At 40.6% G+C, this 20,437-nt stretch overlaps 2 protein-coding genes and 1 pseudogene across 2 annotated transcripts in view; 2 read left to right on the top strand and 1 right to left on the bottom strand.

Annotated features, from left to right (window-relative positions):
- The window catches only part of LOC146634309 (protein NLRC3-like), a 709,813-nt gene that overhangs the window by 29,533 nt on the left and 659,843 nt on the right, over positions 1–20,437 (bottom strand). The gene's annotated exons all lie outside the window — the stretch shown is intronic.
- Positions 1–20,437, top strand: part of LOC146634314 (NLR family CARD domain-containing protein 3-like) — a 494,998-nt gene that overhangs the window by 257,075 nt on the left and 217,486 nt on the right. The window lies entirely within an intron of this gene.
- On the top strand, positions 17,111–18,237 carry LOC146634316 (uncharacterized; annotated as a pseudogene).

Genomic DNA, 20,437 nt, shown 5'->3' with positions numbered 1-20,437 from the left:
GTGTTGCCAGGGGGCAGGTAGGGCATTAACAGGGAGAGGGGGGCACAAAGAAATACTTTTCTTTCTTATTCTCATTTAAAATGTCTCACTTTTAATAAATAATTATCTGAATCTTACAACAAACGTTTTCATCTGATGTAAAATGTATAGAAATCCATTATTGTACATAGTCATTTTTTAGGGTCCCATCATAATTTCTTCAGAAGTAAGTACTGCATATGATGCCAGTGTTTCCCACATTTTCTAGATTCTGCACCAGTACTGTGTGTAAAATGCATCAAAAAGTCAGTTTGATTCTTTCTCACCTGTCTTTCTGTCTCCTTTCACTTTTTAAAGGTTGCCATGTTAGAAAACATATTTTGCCCTGCCGTGCTGTTTATTGATGTGGCAAATGAAAGGTTTATGAAAACATATCTAAATCTGTCATCAGTAATCAGCAATGATCATGTCTCACCTCTAGTCTCTGTCTTAATGTCAGGTTTCCACCGTGTGTTGTAGATGTTCAGGAGGTTAACTCGACCAACAGTCTACTTCCTGTTTAGAATACCAGGACAGGGAGGATGGTGCAGGTTTAAGTTTATTAGACTGATGCATGTATACCAACAAGACAGCGTCCATCACTGTGACAACAGCGTTTGTTTTCATTCAAAGGCTTCATGGTTTTTCCTTTAATACCTGGGGGGCCGGTCTCCAGTCAAAATGCCCGGGACCATTTTTTGTCCCAGTCCAGCCCTGGTGTCAGATCTGCATGCAGTGTCAATGAGACGATCAACAACAGATCAGACAAAACACTCAGGCGGTCACTCCTCTGTAGAAGGAAACATGGGAAGTGTGAGGTAATCAGTGCACAACATCACTTTGTATTTCAGGCTGTTTTTATATAGAACTTCAGCACCAATGTAAAAGTTCTGGTTTTAGGAAGATGAAGAACATTTTCAGGAAGGATGCCGTCTGCAAGCAGAGCCCTGCCTGTCCTCGTTGGATAAGCTCCACCCCTTTTCCATAAGACGGAGACATTTAGATAATAAACTTGACTGTTTATTTTTAACTGAAACATGGCTGGGTTCGGATGCACCAGTTGTTCTCACTGAGGCCTCCCCACCAAATTTTAATTTCTCTTTTTCTATTAGAAGTGGTGAGAGAGGTGGTGGGACTGCATCTTTAGCCAACAACACACTCACCACCAAACAAATTTTATTTGATCATTTTACCATTTTTGAATTCCATGCTATTGTTTTCAGCAGCCCTCCAGTTTTATCTGTCACAATTTATAGACCACCTAAAGACAGCGCTGCTTTTATCAAGGAATTCTCAGAATTTTTAACAAACATACACTCAAAATATAATATGATAATTTTAACCGGTGATTTTAACCTGCACATAGATAATCCTTCTGACCCTGCAGCAAAAGAATTCTTAAACATCCTTCACTGTTTGGATTTTATCCAGCACGTCACGCAGCCGACTCACAACAGAGGACACACTCTGGACCTGGTCATCACCCATGGGCTGTCCTCCAGCGTGTCCTCTGTTGTTGACTTGGCTGTCTCTGACCACTACTGTGTGTTTTTTAACATCACCGGTTTTATTCAGCGGGAGACCTCGGTGCGACCTGTGAGGAGGCGCTCTCTAACCTCTGAAGTGGCTGCAAATTTTACCAGGGTTTTAGTCAAATGCCCCCCTGTGATTTTACCTGCACCCTGCGATTTGATTTTTAGTTATTTTAACAGCAAACTGAAGAAAAGCCTTGACTCCGTTGCTCCACTCACCACCAAAAAGATTAATGTAAAACATGCATCACCCTGGAGAAACGAAGAAGTCAAAAAACTCAAAAGAAATTGCAGGGCAGCAGAAAGGAGGTGGAGGAAAAATAAAAACACTATCAACCATCAAATATTTTGCGAGCAACTTAAAATGTACAATAATACATTAAGGAAGTCAAGAAATTCATACTTCGCCAAAATAATCAGTAAAAACAAAAATAATCCCAAGGTCCTCTTTTCCACCATAGATCATTTATTTAACCCTGATTTTAACAGCTCCCAAAGAAGCCCCACAGACTCGCTCTGTGAGCAGTTTGCAGACCACTTCAGGGGAAAGATCAGCGCCATCAGATCTGATATTTTATCTAATCGTGATATGATTTTAAACACATCTGAGGGCTCGATTGTACCTGAGGAGACACTGGACAGCTTTGTCCTGGTTAATGCTGAGAACCTGCAGAAAGTTTTCTCCACAGTGAGACCCACCACATGTCTTTTAGATCCAATTCCTTCTTCACTCTTTAAAACACTTTATGGATTTTTTGAGGCTGAGCTTTTATGCATGATGAATTGCTCTCTTCAGTTGGGTGTCTTCCCTGCTGCCTTTAAAACGGCGGTGGTGAGGCCCCTTCTGAAGAAGAGCAATTTGGATTGTAATGATTTTAATAACTACAGACCTGTATCCAACTTACCATTTTTAAGTAAAGTCTTAGAAAAACTTGTTTTTACTCAGATTACTGATTTTCTCAATGATAGACAGATCCTGGAGATATTCCAGTCTGGATTTAGGGTGAACCACAGCACAGAGACGGCTCTCCTAAAGGTTTAAAGGTAATAACCTAAAGGTAATAACTATTGCATTTATTAAACTGATTTGCATTAGACTGCTGATTTATTGTGAATGAATGATATTGTTTTATGATGCATTATACTGCTGAGTTATAAGAAATACTGTTCACAGAAAGTCATCGCCTTATTTGTCTGATTAGAAGAGAACAGCCTAACTAAGCCTAACAGGGGACAGGTACTTCTGCCCAACCTGGCAGCCACAAAGTGAACTCATTTAGGTAAAGATAACCACATGCACCTAACCAGCCTGCACCAGCCTGACATTTCTTCCTCCTAAGTAAAAACCAATGGATGGATTGAACTTAGAGTCTCAGCTCAGTTTTCTATTTTGACCACCTGCACCCCAAGATACTCTTTTAAAAAGTGTTGTTTTCAGATCCCTTTGAAGTTCATAAAGGGCCTGTTCATTTTCATTCAGATGTTTTATTACATAAATGTTACTGTTTTCTTTTGATTTATGCTCCCACTACACTGCACCTCTACAAACAACAATGCCACGGACTGTCAGCTGCTTTTACATGCTGTGAACATGAGTAGGTTTGATCAGAGTTTCAATTATCAAAGAAAAGACAAACTGAGCAAAAAGAAGGAAAAAAAGACCAACTTCTTCCCAACTGACAAGAAAAATACTCGTCATGTTTTCATAATAAAGGATCAGGCTCCCCATTTATGACAGCTTGGACCAATAATGTCTGTTACACTGATGCTACTGTAGAGACAGGGTCAACATTTCTATTTAAATATAATTAATATACAAAACACAATAAAAGTTATACATGAATTATTCATTATTTTTACTATTGATAAAATTCATGTATACTAATCAAAGTTATACATGAGTAACGACATTATTAATAATGATTAATAATAATAATTCTAATGCCAACATGATGACTGTTCATAGCTCCTGCTTTGAAATACTGAACTTAAACATTGACCTGATGAAAGATCACAATTCACAGTGGCCCACTGTCAGAATCATTCTGAATATAAACTCATCGAGTTAATCTGAACCTTTCTCAAATGTGCTGTGAATAAATGCTGCTGCAAGCCACTGTGGGAAAGCTGTGTTATTATCATGGAAACATCTGTGACACATTCACAGAGGACGAGGACACAAAGGGACGACACGCAGAGGCTGTGTTCAAGTCAAAAATCCAAATCTTTAGTCCTAAACAGGCAGTGGTTACAAACAGGAAGACGAGCAGTCCATTAAACAGTCTACAGGGTCAAACATACAGAGAATTCAAACAGCTATTAAAAACAAATAACTGGACACTGAAAAACTTCAGTGATGTGTGAGGCACCAAAGGGAAGCAGCTGAGTATATTCAATGAATTCTCTTCAAATACAAAGACAGAAACTCCTACAGGCAGCATGCAAACTGAGCAGGATACACAAAGATCAGAGATTACAAAAGAAATCAGAAAAGGATTTCAAACTTACTGAGAGCAAGGCCTCTGTTACAAATCTGTCTAATAGAAAAACATGCTGTACAGATACAATACGCTCAGTGTTCATGGTCATTTAAAAACTGGCTCTACCTGAACCACTTCAATATTTTATGAAGTCACTGAGTCGACCATTTCTACAGTTTGTTTCCTTCATTGCAGTTAGAGTGCGGCTGGTAAGGATGAAAACACACACAGAGCGTAAATTGTCTTTGTTAGTAACAAACGTCAGCAAAGAAAAGACAAAACACACAAACACTCTCATGATATTCATGAATCATTAGAAAGCATCCAAACATTCTGCTCGTGGACTTTTACAGTCTTATTTGCACTCGCTCATCTTCATAATCATCCTGATCAATACATGACAGGGGAGGCTTTGAGGTAGGCGGGGCTCTCTGCTGATGTCAGCATGAAAGGCAGGACCAGCGTCTGCCACATGTTGGTGAAACATCACAGTACACTGGCGTGGTTTCCTTTCCAGATGTTGGACGTTTGACACTTCAACGTTGAGGCCAACAAGAAGACACAGTTTTGGGTCGGGTTGCTGCAGGGTTTCTAACTGAGCAAAAGCAGAAGCACACAGACCAACAGGGATCAGATGCTGAGTGTTAGAGGAACATCTGTGCTGATCACTGAATGCTGCTGTGGTCTCTTGTTGAAGTTGGCTGGTGGGACAGTCTAATAGTGATATCCTGCCCATCGGAGGAACACTTTTAAAAACACATGCAATACTTTGTTTGTATTACAGTCACAGTTTATCTTATTTTTGTCCTTTAAAAGTGTTGCTGTACTATAAAGTCCTATAATTTGAGGCTAAAATGGCTCAGAGAGTCTCTCTCTCAGAGGATCTCCTTTGAAAGTGGAGACGGCTTTATCCGCTGATCCACGTCACTTTACCTGGATGTTTTCTTTGAAGCTGGATGAAGACTCCTCTCCCTCACTCCTGCTGCAGCTGTGTGGTCCAGTTGGCCTCTGAGGTCACAGTCAACATCTGTAGCAGAAGAGGGGAAATAAAAGTCCAGGTCACCAAAACTGGGAGCTTTTCCAAAATAGAGCGTAACTGGACTTTTTCAGCCTTACAGGCAGATAGTCGTCTGAAGCTGCAGCTTTTTCTTTTGAGCTTTTTCCAATCTCTGCTCTCGGCTTTCTTTGAGAACATGTCTGCTTTCTTGGCATGGGTCTGTCTGCTGTTGGTGAAGAGACTAAATCCACATACTCGCTACTAAGATCTCCTCAAGTAGTCTCAACCAGATTACAGTTTAAGAGTAAACGTCTCCTGAGAGTTTCACCTTGGGGAGATGCTGTCTTGCTAACATGCAATCATGAGCATTAATCTATGAGGTGAAAAAGTAATTTTAAAAGCTCCAGCCACAAGTTTTATTTCATCTGTGTTTTGGTCAGAGTCCCATCAGACCTCCAGAATGGTGTCAGAGTTTTTTCTATCCACGTGATGAGCACAGGCCTCAGGTCCAGACCTCCACGGGCACCATAGCCTCTTTGGAGCTAATAGGTGCAAGAAGGTTTTGTTGGGATAGGAACTGAAGAGGAAACTGACGAGGAAGGCAAGGATCTTCTTCAGCTCCTCCGAGCCGGGACCTCTTTGTGTAGGCCAGCATTGGCCAGGTAGCCCTCCAGCATCGCTGGATGGCCGACAGTGGAAAACCTAGAGGAGGAGGAGAGAAACAGCAGCTTGGAGCATGTCTTTATACTGTTTAGTTTTTAGAGCCACAGACTTTCTTTTAACGTCATTGTTCAGGATCTATGACTGATTATGTATTTATTGTATTCCTCCATGACTGTGTGACAGCAAGTGGAAAAAACCAGCTTCACCTTTGTTGATATGCTTGTAATTTTAATATTGATTAAATGGCCATGAAATAATAGAAAGCTCATATATGAAAATGTATTTTAAGAAATAAAATGTTAATCTGAGTACAAAGGAGTACACTCACCTTCTGGTAGATGGAGGTGTAGCGAGCGCTGGTGAACATACAGGCCTCCTCGTAGAACTGATCACTGATTGGATCCAAAACATCGATGGAGGATCTGTGTAAGCGCTGAGGATGGTCCTGATGGACAGAACAGAAGGAGAGTGAGACAAGTGAAGATATACTAAACAACACTATGACATGAACTGAGCCACACACAGTTTGATTCACAGGTGATTGACACATTATTTGACCACGAGCAATCTTTTCTGGTTTGACGCCGTCTTTGTAGCCAGAAACCAGCTCTCTCCTCGGCTTCCTCCACTACACGCTTCGCCCACGCCAGTCTCCTCCGTCACTATAAAGGGGAGAGTCATGAGCTCCATCACCCTCACCTGTGCCGTCCAACGTCCCGCCACCAGCCTCCACTGCAGCAGGCCAGAGACCACACCCCTGCCACAATAAGTAAAAGTATATCCTTGCTGTACCCTTAATGCTAAATGTGCTAAATTAACCGCTGCCTTTGCCCCTTTGGGATTATTCTTATGTCACTGGGATGTTGACCTTTGACCTTCACATTAGAGAGATGGGCAGACATAATTAGTGTATGAATTTTAAAGTAACAGGTAATAAAGAGAGTGTAGCAAATGTAGTCAGGTTTATTACTCTGTATCACACATGAGTGCCCGAGGGAGGCGGGGCTGACTGGGGAGACACAGGAAACAGAGAGACAGGGCTGACTCGACATGAAACGATGAAACGTGGGACACGGGAACAGAAACTAAACACAGGCTGAAATGAACACTGAGGGAGGGAGAACTAAGATTACTGAGAGCCTGATAAATAAGAAGAACAAAAACCAAGAAAAACAAGAGTCAAAGAAAACCAAAAACACAAAGCATTGGGCCAGGACCCACTGCTGTGACATTTATATGTGATAAAAACATTAAAAACTGCTCAGATGTTGAAATCTTTCTACGTATACTTTAGGTTCAGCTCTGCAGCCTGGCATTTGGTTAAGCATGATTCAAACATTTGATTTTGTTTAACTGGTTTTAATTATAGTTACTTTTTGTGAACATTTGTTGCAGCATTTAAAAATACATCATTTATTTTCAAACTTTTGTTTGATTTAGAGCATCATATTTGACCAACGTAAATGTTTTAATTTCATATAAAATAACTGAAGCAGTGAACTAAATATCTGAAATCTTTCCTTCCTTAAAAGTTATAATCCTACTTAAGTTATAGTGCAAACGCTTAAGCAACAAATATACTTGATGCTAATTAATTAATATTTCCCTTTGATGTTGCAACTATGCGGTCACTTCTGTCTTTAAACAAAATAATATTTTCCAGTTACAGAAATCATAAAGTCCAAACTACAGTGAAAAAAATATGTTGTTGGATTTACTTAATTCAATGGTGGACATTTGTTGCACACAGATGTTTTGCTTTGGCAGCAACTTAAACAATTGAGTTAAATTAACACAATTTATTCATGTTCAATAAGCCTGTGCAATTTGTGTTGATAAAATGTGACTTAAACATGTTTTGATGAAGTAATTTGAGCTCTTGGAATATTTTAATCCTTCACAATTTTCTCACTTTATCCCAACACCATTCAATAACTTTTACCCAATACTACTTGGTCACTTAAATACTACATGTTATCTTCAAATTACATTTTGCTATTATATTCTAGTATCAAATACACAATTTTCAAATGGAGGCCTTATAACAGATTATATTGTTCTCTTCCAAGATGGTTGCTGGCATCCACCAGTAACCTTTCAAAACAAAATGTCTAATTTCACTGCATTGACAGTAGGTAAAGAATTAAACTGACATTACTCCTCCACTGAATCTACATAAATCAACAGTTAAATAATGTCAGTTCTTCCGTGTTCTCTGGAATCAATCACAGCAAAGAAATTAGACTGTTTCTTTTGAAAAATGTTGGGAAAGAACAAATCAAGATCAAAAATCAAGATTCAGTTAAACAACAATTATAACTAAACAATTTGAGATAATGTTAGTTTCCATTAACATTAAATTAGGTTACTGAATTGGCAAACACCTTCCTATTAACATTACCCATTTTACCCCAATAACTAAAGAAATTAGCACTTGCAGGTCAAAACCTTTATTCAAGAGATGCAAAAATAACATTGATACAGTGACTGTCAAAAATTACAGCACTGATCATACTGTGACATGTTGGTTCAAAACAGCACACTTAGAAATATTCAACGTTCTTTACTTCAACTGAATGAAACTGAAAACACCATTTCACACGACCCATATGGGATATTTAGACTGTATAACTGTTCACGCTACATCTCTTCACTAGTAAAAGAAAGAAAAAATACAAAGAGAAATTTAAAAATGCTGCCAAAATGCTGCACAGAGCAAAAGGAAAAACAAACAACAAAAAAATGGCCTTGACCTCATGGCAGTTGCAGTGTATATAAAAATGAGCCCTGCGATCTGTTCCTGGAATTGAGCTTCAAAAATGCAGCAGAACAAGTGTGAGATTTAAATGTCTTCTCACCTAGAGCTGATCACCTTGCATGCATAACAGTGAGCTTTCCTTGCAGGAGCAGTTTTGTCTTAGTTGTGAGCTTTTCTTGTACCGGACTCTGCGCCCCAATTTTAGTGTCAGACCACACCTTCAGAGTATTCCATCAGAACCAACCACGACGCAAGAGGAACACTGATGACGTGCAACCCCATGACCCAATCTGGGGCAGTGATGTACCAGCGGAGTTCAAGTTGTGGACCACCAGACAGAAGGTCCTGCACTCACTGTTCCCATGGGTCGGAACTGGAAAAAACACGCTAAGAATTGAGACTCTTGACTACCGATTTGGACTTTTCCTGAACAGCTCAACAAAGATAAATAAGGCTCAGAATGAGGAAATCGACGCGATCAGAATAGTGGTCATGCAACACAGGGTCGCCCTGGACATAATTCTCGCTGAGAGAGGGGGCCTCTGTGTCTTATTCAACACCACTTGTTGCACCTATATCCCGGACAACGTGCACTCCTTGACCATGACCACCGCCCTAGACAAGTTGCGACAACTGAATAATAATAAAAGGACTCGTACTGATAGGACTTCTGCTTCTATTATTGTGCTTGTTTTCTACATGTATCCTACCATGCATAAGATCCATGATTGACAAAATGGTACAGGCCACAGTAATTACCTATGTTGGACTGCCACTAGAAGATGAACCGGATGAAGAAGATTTAGTATAGAAACACACACACACATACTGAATGATGCTACAATTGAGAATGTTATAAGCAAGTGATTGTTGGCTGATAATAAAGTATGATTAAGTGAAAAATATTAACATCAGGAGGGGATGTTAAAGAAGAAACGCTTTTATGAGTTTTATGTTGCATTAAAGTATATGTTCATATTTTACTCTTAATAGGAAAAGAACAAAATGTACTACTCGCTCTGTTTATAGAAAGAGGAAGTTCACCCTATGACATTTATACGAACTTAGACACACAGACACACACACACATATATTCAAAATTAGAGGAAACTGCTATGCTTGTTTCACCCTGCTATAAATAATAAACGACTACTGCAGCTCGGTGTGAGTCCTCTCTGAGCCCTCACCCGTGCAGCACGTTAACCGTCTCCAAGTGTCTCAGTGTTGTTTATTCACCTGTTTGATAACTGTAAATCTCTGACAACAGTTTATTTGTACCATCTTCACGTGAACACATTCAAGAACATCACAGATGAAGAAACATTAAAAACTTCCACACTACATGAAGCAAGAAAAATAGTTTTTCTTTCAGGTGGTTTCAGAAAAACAGAAACATCAAACATCTCCAAGACTCTCTTTGAAAGAACTAAAAACCTTTGTTCTCATGGTCCAATCATGAGTGAACTCCCCGATGAAGCCTTGTGTGCTAAATCATGTCAGAGTTTTAAAGGTTAAACATGAGTTTCCAAAACGTTTTGCTGGAGAACAATGAACTATTTGACTGAGTTTCAATCATTTACAGGCGAGCAAAACCAGGACAGAGAAAAAAGGACAAAACTGACTCAGTAAAACAACAGAAAAGAAGATCCCATGTAGATCTGTATTATGTAGAAGTTCAGCCCAGCAACCAGTTCAGTTCAACACAAGTTTAAATGATTCTATCTGAACTCTGTGGAGCCTGATCTCAAGCTTTTTGAGTCTGACACAGAAACCAGAGGATCTTTCTGTGTCTTCAGATTCACTGTGATCCAGTGATGGGAGTGATTTCAGCCCTGAGTGATCGCGCTGATGTTTGCACAGAGCAGACAATGAGGTGAATGTTTGGGCACATTGGTAACAGTGAAACAGTTTATTAGTAACGTGGGATCGTTTGTGTGCAGAGTATGAACTGAGATTCCTGAAGCTCTTGTCACACTGGTCACAGCTGTAGTTTCCTTCCATGTGTGTACGTTCATGAATGTTACGATGACCTGACTGTGAGAAGCTTCTCTCACAGTGTCTGCACTTGTAGAGTCTCTTTCTGGTGTGGATCTGTTGGTGTTGTCTCAGGTCATGTGGAGATTTAAAAGTCTTCTCACACAGGTCACATTGATAAGGTCTCTCCTCAGTGTGGGTAAACATGTGTCGTTGTAACTGTGCGTCTGTTGTAAACTCTTTGCCACACTGTTCACAGCAGTACACATCATGTCTGGTGTGAATGCGTAGGTGTTTATTTCGGTTCTCTCTCTGGCTGAAAGTTTTTCCACAGATGTCACAGCTGTATGCCTTAATTCCAGAGTGGGTAACTAGATGACTCTGTAAGTGGCTACTTTGAGTAAAAGCTCTGCCACACTGATCACAGCTGTACGCTTTAACTCCACTGTGGATGAGTTGGTGTTGTTTTAGGTAACCCTTCCTGGAAAAAGACTTTCCACACAAGTCACAGCTGAACGGTCTCTCTCCAGTGTGGATGACCTGATGCCGTTTTAGTTTATCCCTCACAGTAAAACCCTTCCCACACTCGTCACAGCTGTATGCCTTAATTCCAGAGTGGGTAACTAGATGCTTCTGTAAGCTGCTACTGCGAGTAAAAGCTCTGCCACACTGATCACAGCTGTATGGCTTAATTCCAGAGTGGGTAACTAGATGACTCTGTAAGTGGCTACTGCGAGTAAAAGCTCTGCCACACTGATCACAGCTGTATGCTTTAACTCCACTGTGGATGAGTTGGTGTTGTTTTAGGGAAACCTTCCTGGAAAAAGAATTTCCACACAAGTCACAGCTGAACGGTCTCTCTCCAGTGTGGATGACCTGATGCTGTTTTAGTTTAGCCTTCTCAGTAAAACCCTTCCCACACTCGTCACAGCTGTATGGCTTAATTCCAGAGTGGGTAACTAGATGACTCTGTAAGTTGCTACTGTGAGTAAAAGCTCTGCCACACTGATCACAGCTGTACGCTTTAACTCCACTGTGGATGAGTTGGTGTGTTTTTAGGGAACCCTTCCAGGAAAAAGACTTTCCACACAAGTCACAGCTGAACGGTCTCTCTCCAGTGTGGATGACCTGATGCTGTTTTAGTGAAGCCTTCTCAGTAAAACCCTTCCCACACTCGTCACAGGTGTGTTTTTTCTCTCCCTTTCTTCTGTGAGGTTTGTCGGCCTCCTGAGAGCGCTGACTTCTGGCTCCATGTTGGTCCTGCAGTGACAGAGATACAAACAGAGGCAGTGAGTGAAATGCAGTCGTGGAACAAACTCCATTAACACTAGTTTTAAACCTGAAGGTGGAGCGTGGCACCAAACACCTTAAAGGTCTCTTATCCCCACCTGCTGGTAGTTCTACCACATTACATCCAACCTGCTGTTAAAGATAATTCATGACTGTTCAAACACTAAAATCATGCACACACACACTATTTTATAATTTAGATTATTTTGTTGTTTCCTATTACATATTTCTATAATTTGTATAGATTTATACAGAATTATTCAGTGATAATAAATCCTATGTTTGTTTATTCTAAAGGAACCCCGTTAGCTTCCACAACAGATGTTGCTCGTCTTCCGTCAAATACTCACATAAAATATTACACAATAAAGTGGATTCAAGATATCCACATAATTTCACTCTTACATCCACAGTGAGGTTTCACAATTGTTCAAATATAAGCAATCAATAATAATAATAATAATATCAATAACATTGAGGCACATTACACAAATTTCAAAAACAAATCATGTCTTACAATATTTACAACAACTAAAAGCTCTGTAAATCGGCTTTTAAGTGTTCATTGAAGTTTTGAATAATTCTCTAATTTTTTAAGGCAACTTATTCCACTTAAAAGTTGCTCTAAATGTAACAGTTTTACAAAACGTTACTTTTAACTCGAGCATTTACTAAATTGCAGCTTGTTGAAAACTGTGTAATATGATGATGTATTTCATCTGGATACTGCAGCTGAGCAGAATAAATGTGGTGTGTTTAACAGAATTGCTTTCTTTAGAACTACAAGTAAGCCATAGAATATTTTAGCCTGTACAGGAAGCCAAGAAAGGTTATTATGCATTTGATCAATATTAGTATAGTATGAACATCTTCACACTAATCTGGACGCCTTATTCTGGACTAACTGAAGTCTGTTAAGATCTGTCTTATTAGCTGCTGACCAAATGATTGAACAATACTCCAGATGAGACATTACTAGTGCATTAATGACATCTTTCATAATGAAGAAGTGATACACAAAGAGCATTTCATAGCCATAGCTATGCCTTGTCGGCAGAGTTATGTGACATTAGTGATGTTTGTACTTTCAGCGTTAACTTGGTTTTAAAGCCTTTAAAATATACGCCGTTCAATAGTCGACCTTAATCTGACAGAGAATGTGATGATTTTGTGGATAATTAAAGTCAGTCATATATCCACAAACACAACAAGCTGAAAGTCAGTGATGCTGCTCGGTTTGCAGTCCTGAACATCACGGCACAAGCAGGATTCACTGCACTGTTAATGTTAGCTGTGTTATATTGCTGCCTCTGTTCGGTGGTGTCGAGCCAAACGCACTTTAACGTGTGTTTGAACGAGCTGACGGTTCACTCGTTAAGCTGAAAGAAAGATGCTTTAATCACAGCAGTCACACATGTGTCCACTGCACCATCTGGAACTCTTCTTGTTTACACTCGTAATAACACAAACACTAAATCCTGCTTCTCTGGTGCTGTTGTGTAGCAGTGTGTACACCTGAGACTGTCACCTGTCTGTCCTGCACTCTCTCTCTGTTTCTTTCTCTCTGATTGTGGAATAAAAGTATGAACATGTGTTTATAAGTTACACTTGTGTTTGAATCCTGCAGCTTATCACACATTTGATTTCCATGTGTGACGACTGCAAATGTCCAGAGTGAGGACAGACTGAGGGAGCCACTGCTGCACATCATCTGTGAGGCTTTGCAGCCCTGATGATCCACCAGGACAAACTCAGCAGTGTGTGAGGAAGAGGAGGAGGAAGAGCCAGCAGCAGCTGACAGATGGAGAGAATAGACAGACTGTTCCCTGTTTGTGAAGGACTGCTAGGAAAGTTTAACATAACTGTCTGTGCTGAATCAGTCTTATTAGGTAATGTTCAAATAATGTGATCATCCCAGTGTTTTCAGTGTGGGAGAAAGTACTCAGGGCCTTCAAGTTACACACTATGAAAGGCAGCAACAAGTTTAATGTTCAGAAACCTAAAGTCTGTATCAGCAGCAGGATGGAGCTAAAAATAAATGTTGGTTTCAGTTCTATGAAGCTTTGAGTATTTTGGATCAGTAGCTGCTGTGTTTGTTGCATCATATTGCTGTAACTGTTTATATGCTTTATATATTCTGAGCTAAGTTGATCTATAGTGTTACATCATATTCTATAAGGATGTTATGTGTTTGTAGACTTTCTGCCCAGTTTGACCCATTTAGCAGAAGTCAGCCTGTTTAAGGCTCTGATATCTATTCTGTGTGACTTACAGCAGTTATGACATGGTCTGATTTTCTCACCCAATAAAGGAATATTTCATATATCAGTCTACTCTTCATTCTATCAGACACAGTTATCACAGCTCCTACATTTGCTTTTTACACATATATGTAAGCATTCAGCCACATTTAGTACCAACATATTAAATGAACAATATTTGTCTCTTATATATGACACATCTGTATACACACTGTCACAGATACTTGTCTGTGAGTGAAGTGATTAATATAATAACTATAATATTGGCCATATTATATTTACATTACCACAGTGAGATGACTTTAGTCTCATGAACAACATCAGCTAATTGTTATTTACAGCTAATCTTAAACGACTGTTCAGCACAGAAATGAAGCCCAACAATCATGTTTCACAGTCCTGTGGTCTCAGCCTCAGATACTCATCAAATCACACAGAGCTCATGTAGAAACAAATGAACTAAATATGTTCTCCTTCATTTCTGTCAAACAAAGCTGTATGAAACGTTTCCAGCTGTTAGTATCATGGTTGCTAGGCAACCTGGGCAGCGCGACGGAGGCTAGACGTCCCATTTCACGAGCCTACGAGCCTCGCACTTCGGCCTTAGCGGTCTTTGAGTACGCGGCCCTTGAGGACTTTAAAGCTGCAGAACCTGAATCGGGATACAGCCATGATGATCTCCAGCCTCGTGCTCGCCAACATTCTCACCTGAGTTAAGAAGACGATCACTGAAATGGTCTCAGCAGGTCCTTTGATGACAGCAATGAAATGCAGTGGTAAGGCTTTTTGGGGATTAAGTTCGTTTTCATGGCAAAGAAGGACGATGCAGTTCATCTGATCACTCCTCATAACATTCTGGAGTGCAGGCAAAATGCTATTATAAAAACTTAAGCAGCAACTTCTCCAGGTTCCAATATTTATGCAATTCTCAAACCTTTTGGCCACGACTGTATAACCTCTTCTGAAGTTTAGTGGATATTATACATGGTTATGCTCAGGATGTGTCGGCCAGTTTCCACTGGAAACGCCTTTTGGTTAAACTGTCAGCGAGGAATTTGCATTTGCACTGTTACATTTTTATATAACTTTAATGCACATAAACAACAGCTGCTTGTTTCAGTGAAAATACATTGATGGGTTTTTAATAAAGTTGTGCAGCTGTAAAGTATTTTGTCTGGTGTCAATTCTATCGTCAGCTACATCGTTATGGCAAATGTTCAAATGTATATGGTGATAAATATCTTTGGTCATATGGTCCTGCTCTGTCTGTCACCTTCTGTGTTGAGCTCATTGTTTCCTCTGTAGTGGCTGAGCTGAGTCCAAGTAGCTGAAAATGTTCCTCTGCTGCTCCGTCAGACTCTCCTCCTCCTGCTGATCAGCTGGGACACAAAACAGATCTTTGTTAGGCTCCACACTGCACTGAAGAGTCAAAGTGTCTCATATGTTCATCTGACAAGTAAAAGAACACATTTTTGTTTCCCGAGGTGGGCAACTTGTTGGAAACAAACACAAAAGGTTTGAGCACTGATACCTGCCATTGCTGGCATTGAAAGATGCAACGCCAGCAATCAAGACTCAAACCAATCATCAAGCAAAGACAACAGGGATCATTTGTTTCTGTTTATTTAGCATTCACAGCATTTGTAGTTGCCTTCTGTGCAGGGGAAGTCCACGCACACTGTGTGGTACCGCCATCCGCAGAAGGTGCATTCAACCTCTGTAAGAGAAATGAGGTTGTCTGAGACTGAAATGATATTCACTAAAGAAGTGGTGATTTGTAAAACTTCACATTTTGATCCGGGACGTACTCTGCATGAAAACAAGCGCTCACTCTTCCTACTCAACAAATGACAAGGGCGGAGCCTTATACCACGTGATACAGAAGCTGTGCCGTGTGATGCTAAAATTAGCAGGGAAAAAACAACGGAGAGCACGTCAGGGATGACGAGAAAGTGACAGGAGAAAATCCGTCCGGGTCAACCACCCAAACATCAATAACGGGAACCTTATACAGCGCTTCCCTATACACGTCAAACTCCCGCAGGCACAAAGACATCACGGAGGCTATCACTTATCACCTGACCAAAGATATGTGTAACGGTCTTTTGCATTTGATGTTTGTTGCATTTGATATTTGTTAAGCTGTATGTCTGGATTTTGTTCCTTTGCGCCCTCTGGTGGTGAACTGTGCAGGGTACAGCTTTGCTGTTTGGGTCTCCACCCAGCAACTTTTCTTTTGCTAGCGCACATGGTGTCTGCATGCTGCAACTCACAGTTAGCTCCACACATGGAGAAAATATTGTTTAAAGAGTGAAAATAATTGACGAAGAAGATGGAAGATAAGGCAATAAGGCCATAAAGCTCTATTTAGCACCTCCTGGATGTCAGCTCACAAGGTTTGTGTATTTTAAATGGTTTATTTTCTGTAATTAAGGATTTTTTTGATTGATTGACACTATGTACAAGAGCGCATTTTGATGTGATGTTTTTGTTTTATTGTTTTGTCCGTGAGCAGTTCTCACGGGTTGCCAAGACCAGAATAAACCCTGTTTTATAACTACATCGTGCGTACGTCAATCCTTGAGGGTGCTACAGTGAGAACTCCGCTCTGCACGGGTAGATGAAGGACGCAGCCCCGCAGGAAATTCAGGTGCCCCGAAAATAAGTGTTGCCTCAGTTAAAGGACTCAATATAATTAACCACAAGAAAGAGAAATAAAAAGGAAAAGGACTGTAAAATTAATTAAGATAAGTTTCCTTTTATAAATAAACAAAGGACTGAAATATTTCTTCTTTTTTCTTTCCTTCTCATTGTTTACATTTCTGCTGTTCAAGTGACTGATATTCATACAGTGTTAAGTTAATGTTGTGATGAGTAACCTGTGCATCGTGCATATGGTGGGCTTCAGCAGTTGCTGTAAGAAACAGTATTACTGGCTTGGAGAAGAGATGTAATGTGAGTTAAGTATACATGTTAAGTGATGTTTAAGGAGTAATAGTAATTACTGTGCTTTAAAGTTGTAACAGTAAATGAAGATTAATATTCATTTGCTCCTCAACTAACAAATCAAATTTAAGCTGCTGCACCTTTACATTAAGGCTAAGTAAGATACACAAAAAACCCAAACCCCTCCAACAATGGCAGAGTTTGAGGCTAATCCAGAAGTCAGTGAAAAGGGTGATGTGGAACAACTTTCTGCAGATGAGCAACTACAAGCAGTTGAAGGCACAGCTGATGATGTTTCTACTACCTCACAAAGAGCACGACAGAGCCAACGAGTCCGTACATTGACGGAAAAGGGCAAAGAACTGTACGGTGAGCACATAAAGAAGGCTGCACATCGTTTCAGTGTGCGCTATGAGAAGTGGAAGGTTGTCATTAAGAATGCCAAAGGAGCTATAGATGGTCAATGCTCAAAGGATCTGCTACAAGAACATGTTTCCAAGGTTTTGAGTGCTTCTAAGGATGTGAATGCAGCCTATGATGACTTGAGACGTATTGAATCTCCAGATAGTGACACAAGACGAAGGATGGATACGTGTGAAGCCATAACAAAGACAATTATCGAATCTGTAAGAAAGTGTCCAAGCCCAAGTAATGCAGAGGTTCAAAGAGATGAAGAACTTTGGAAGGACACTGAGTCTTCATCTAAATACGTAGCCTCAGATGTGAAAAGTCAAAGGGATGAAAAATGGAAGGAGACTGAGTCTATGCCTAAGTTAGAAGCCTCAGACAGGATGAGTGTTAAGTCACACCACACTAAGCTCTCTTCTCATTCGAGGGTTTCCTCTAGACACTCCAGCCGGCTCTCGGCTAAAAGACAAGATGCAGCTGCTGAAATTGCAGCAAATGAGGCTGCTCTCCAAGTTCTGCTTGAACAAGAAATCCATATGAAGGAAATTGAAAGGCAAGAAGCAGAAATAGCACAAAGACAAAAGGCTCTAGAAGCTAAGCGCAGAGAAGTAGAGCGACTTGAGACTGTAAAAAAGCTGAATGCAGCAAAGGCTCGACAGCGAGTGTATGAACAAAGTGAATGTTCAGATGAAGAAATATACAACCTACTTCACCACAGATCTGATAAAAATGAAGTCAAGTCTGAAAACAATGACCAGCATATGAAACGGTGTTCCTCGCCACGAAATGTGAAACCGCACCAAGAGGTGAACACAGAAGATCTGGTCAAAGCATTTGCAGTGTCTCTTAATGCAAGTCGTCTTCCGGTACCAGAGCCAACAATATTCAGTGGCGACCCTATCAGATATAATGATTGGAAAATTTCCTTTCAGACTCTGATTGACAGGAAAAATATACCAACTGAAGAGAAGACTTATTATCTGAGGAAATATGTAAGTGGACCTGCAAGGAAGGCAATAGAAGGCTACTTCCCGCTTGGCACAGAGTCTGCATACTATGCAGCATGGACAGTTCTCGTAGAGAGGTATGGAAATCCCTTCCTCGTAGCAAAGGCCTTCAGAGACAAACTTGACGCATGGCCTAAGATAAGCTCTAAAGGCAGTATGGAACTTCAAGCATTTGCTGACTTCCTTTGCTGCTGTAAGACAGCCATGTCGCAAATGAAGGGGCTTGAAGTGCTCAATGACTGCAATGAAAACCAAAAAATGCTCGCAAAACTTCCAGATTGGCTTACTTCAAGGTAGAACAGAAAGGTTACAGAAGTGCAAGAAGAGACTCACACCTTTCCAAGCTTCAGCCAATTCGTAGATTTCATCTCACGGGAAGCCAAAATTGCCTGTAATCCCATAACATCTCTCTTTGCTCTGAAGCCAAGTGAAACTGAAGGGGCAAAAACAACAAGGAACAGAGGCAATGGAGCAAAGGTGCTAGCAACTAACTCAAATGAAAGGACTGTTAGTGCTAGTTGTGTGTACTGTGAAAGGTCGAGTCACAGCCTACTTAAGTGTAGAAGGTTCATAAATGAGAGCATTGTTGAGAGACTAAAGTTTGTTCAAGACAAGAAGTTATGTTTTGGCTGTCTGAACTCTGGTCATCGCTCCAAGGATTGCGAAGGGAGAGAAACCTGTGACACATGTAATAAAAGACATCCAACATGTCTTCATGACAATCGCACGAAGGAAGACAGAACAAGGAGAAATCCACACAAGAACAGTGACAGGACAAGACAAACGGACGCAGATGTCTCACAAGACAACAGTGTCACACCAACAACAAGTGAAGCGACTTCTAACAGAGTCACACAGAATGTTGACGACACTCACACATCTTCCATTATTCCAGTATGGGTGTCAACCAAAGGTGAGCCAGCGCATGAAATTCTTGTGTACGCGCTCCTTGATACACAGAGCGATACGACCTTTATTCTTGAAGAAACGGCACAAGCTGTGCATATCAAAGGTGAATCGACTCAGCTAAAGCTCACTACTATGTCTTCAAGAAACACAGTTGTGTCCTGTCGCAAGTTCTCAGGTCTACAAGTCAGAGGGTTCTACTCAAATAAGACCATTTCCCTACCAGTGACGTATGCCAGAGACTTTATTCCCGCAAACCGAGATCACATTCCATCGCCTGCAACAGCTAAGGCATGGTCTCATCTTGACTGCATTGCAAGTGAGATCGCTCCACTACAAAGCTGTGATGTTGGTCTGCTGATTGGGTACAACTGCCCCCAAGCACTTGTTCCTTGTGAGGTTGTGTCTGGAAAGGAAAATCAGCCGTTTGTGCAAAGAACTGATCTGGGATGGAGTATTGTGGGTTATGGCAATCCATGTCTCGATTATGGAGACGCCTTCGGAATAAGTCACCAAGTCATTGTGAAGGAAGTGGTGCCTGACATTAATCCCTCTTTAAATCTCACCAACAAGGTTCACTATGTCTACAGAACTCAAATAAAGGAAATGATCTCTCCCACAGAGGTCCTAAAGATGTTGAAGTCTGACTTTGTTGAGAAAGCACCAGAAGACACAAAGGTCTCTCAAGAAGATCTCAAATTTTTAACAAAGATGAAGGCCGGCATTAGGCACAAGGAGGATGGTCATTTTGAAATGCCACTCCCATTTAAGAGTGAAAGGCCGAACCTGCCAAACAACAAGGTATGTGCTATTCATCACCTCAAATGTTTAGAAAAAAGGCTCAAGAGTAACAAGCAGTACTACATGGACTATAAGAAATTCATGAATGACATCTTAGCCCATGGAGATGCTGAAAAGGTCACAGAGCAAGACATTGACAAGACACCAGTTTGGTACATCCCACATCATGGTGTGTATCATCCACAAAAACCCGGAAAGATTCGTGTCGTCTTTGATGCCTCTGCCAAGTTCCAAGGCGCTTCCTTAAATGACCATCTCCTCACTGGTCCAGAGCTAACAAACACCTTGCTCGGAGTCTTGTGTCGCTTCCGAAGAGGCCCAGTGGCTTTCATGTGTGACATCGAACGCATGTTCCACCAATTCCATGTGCATGCTTGTGACCAAGATTACCTACGG

This window comes from Diplotaxodon limnothrissa, linkage group LG3 (assembly GCF_057381915.1).
Source record: "Diplotaxodon limnothrissa isolate DT_005_m linkage group LG3, D_limnothrissa_male_GT1.1, whole genome shotgun sequence".
Classification (NCBI taxonomy): Eukaryota; Metazoa; Chordata; class Actinopteri; order Cichliformes; family Cichlidae; genus Diplotaxodon; species Diplotaxodon limnothrissa.
Note: the sequence above shows the minus strand (reverse complement) of the source record. Positions and strands in the feature narration are given on the sequence as shown.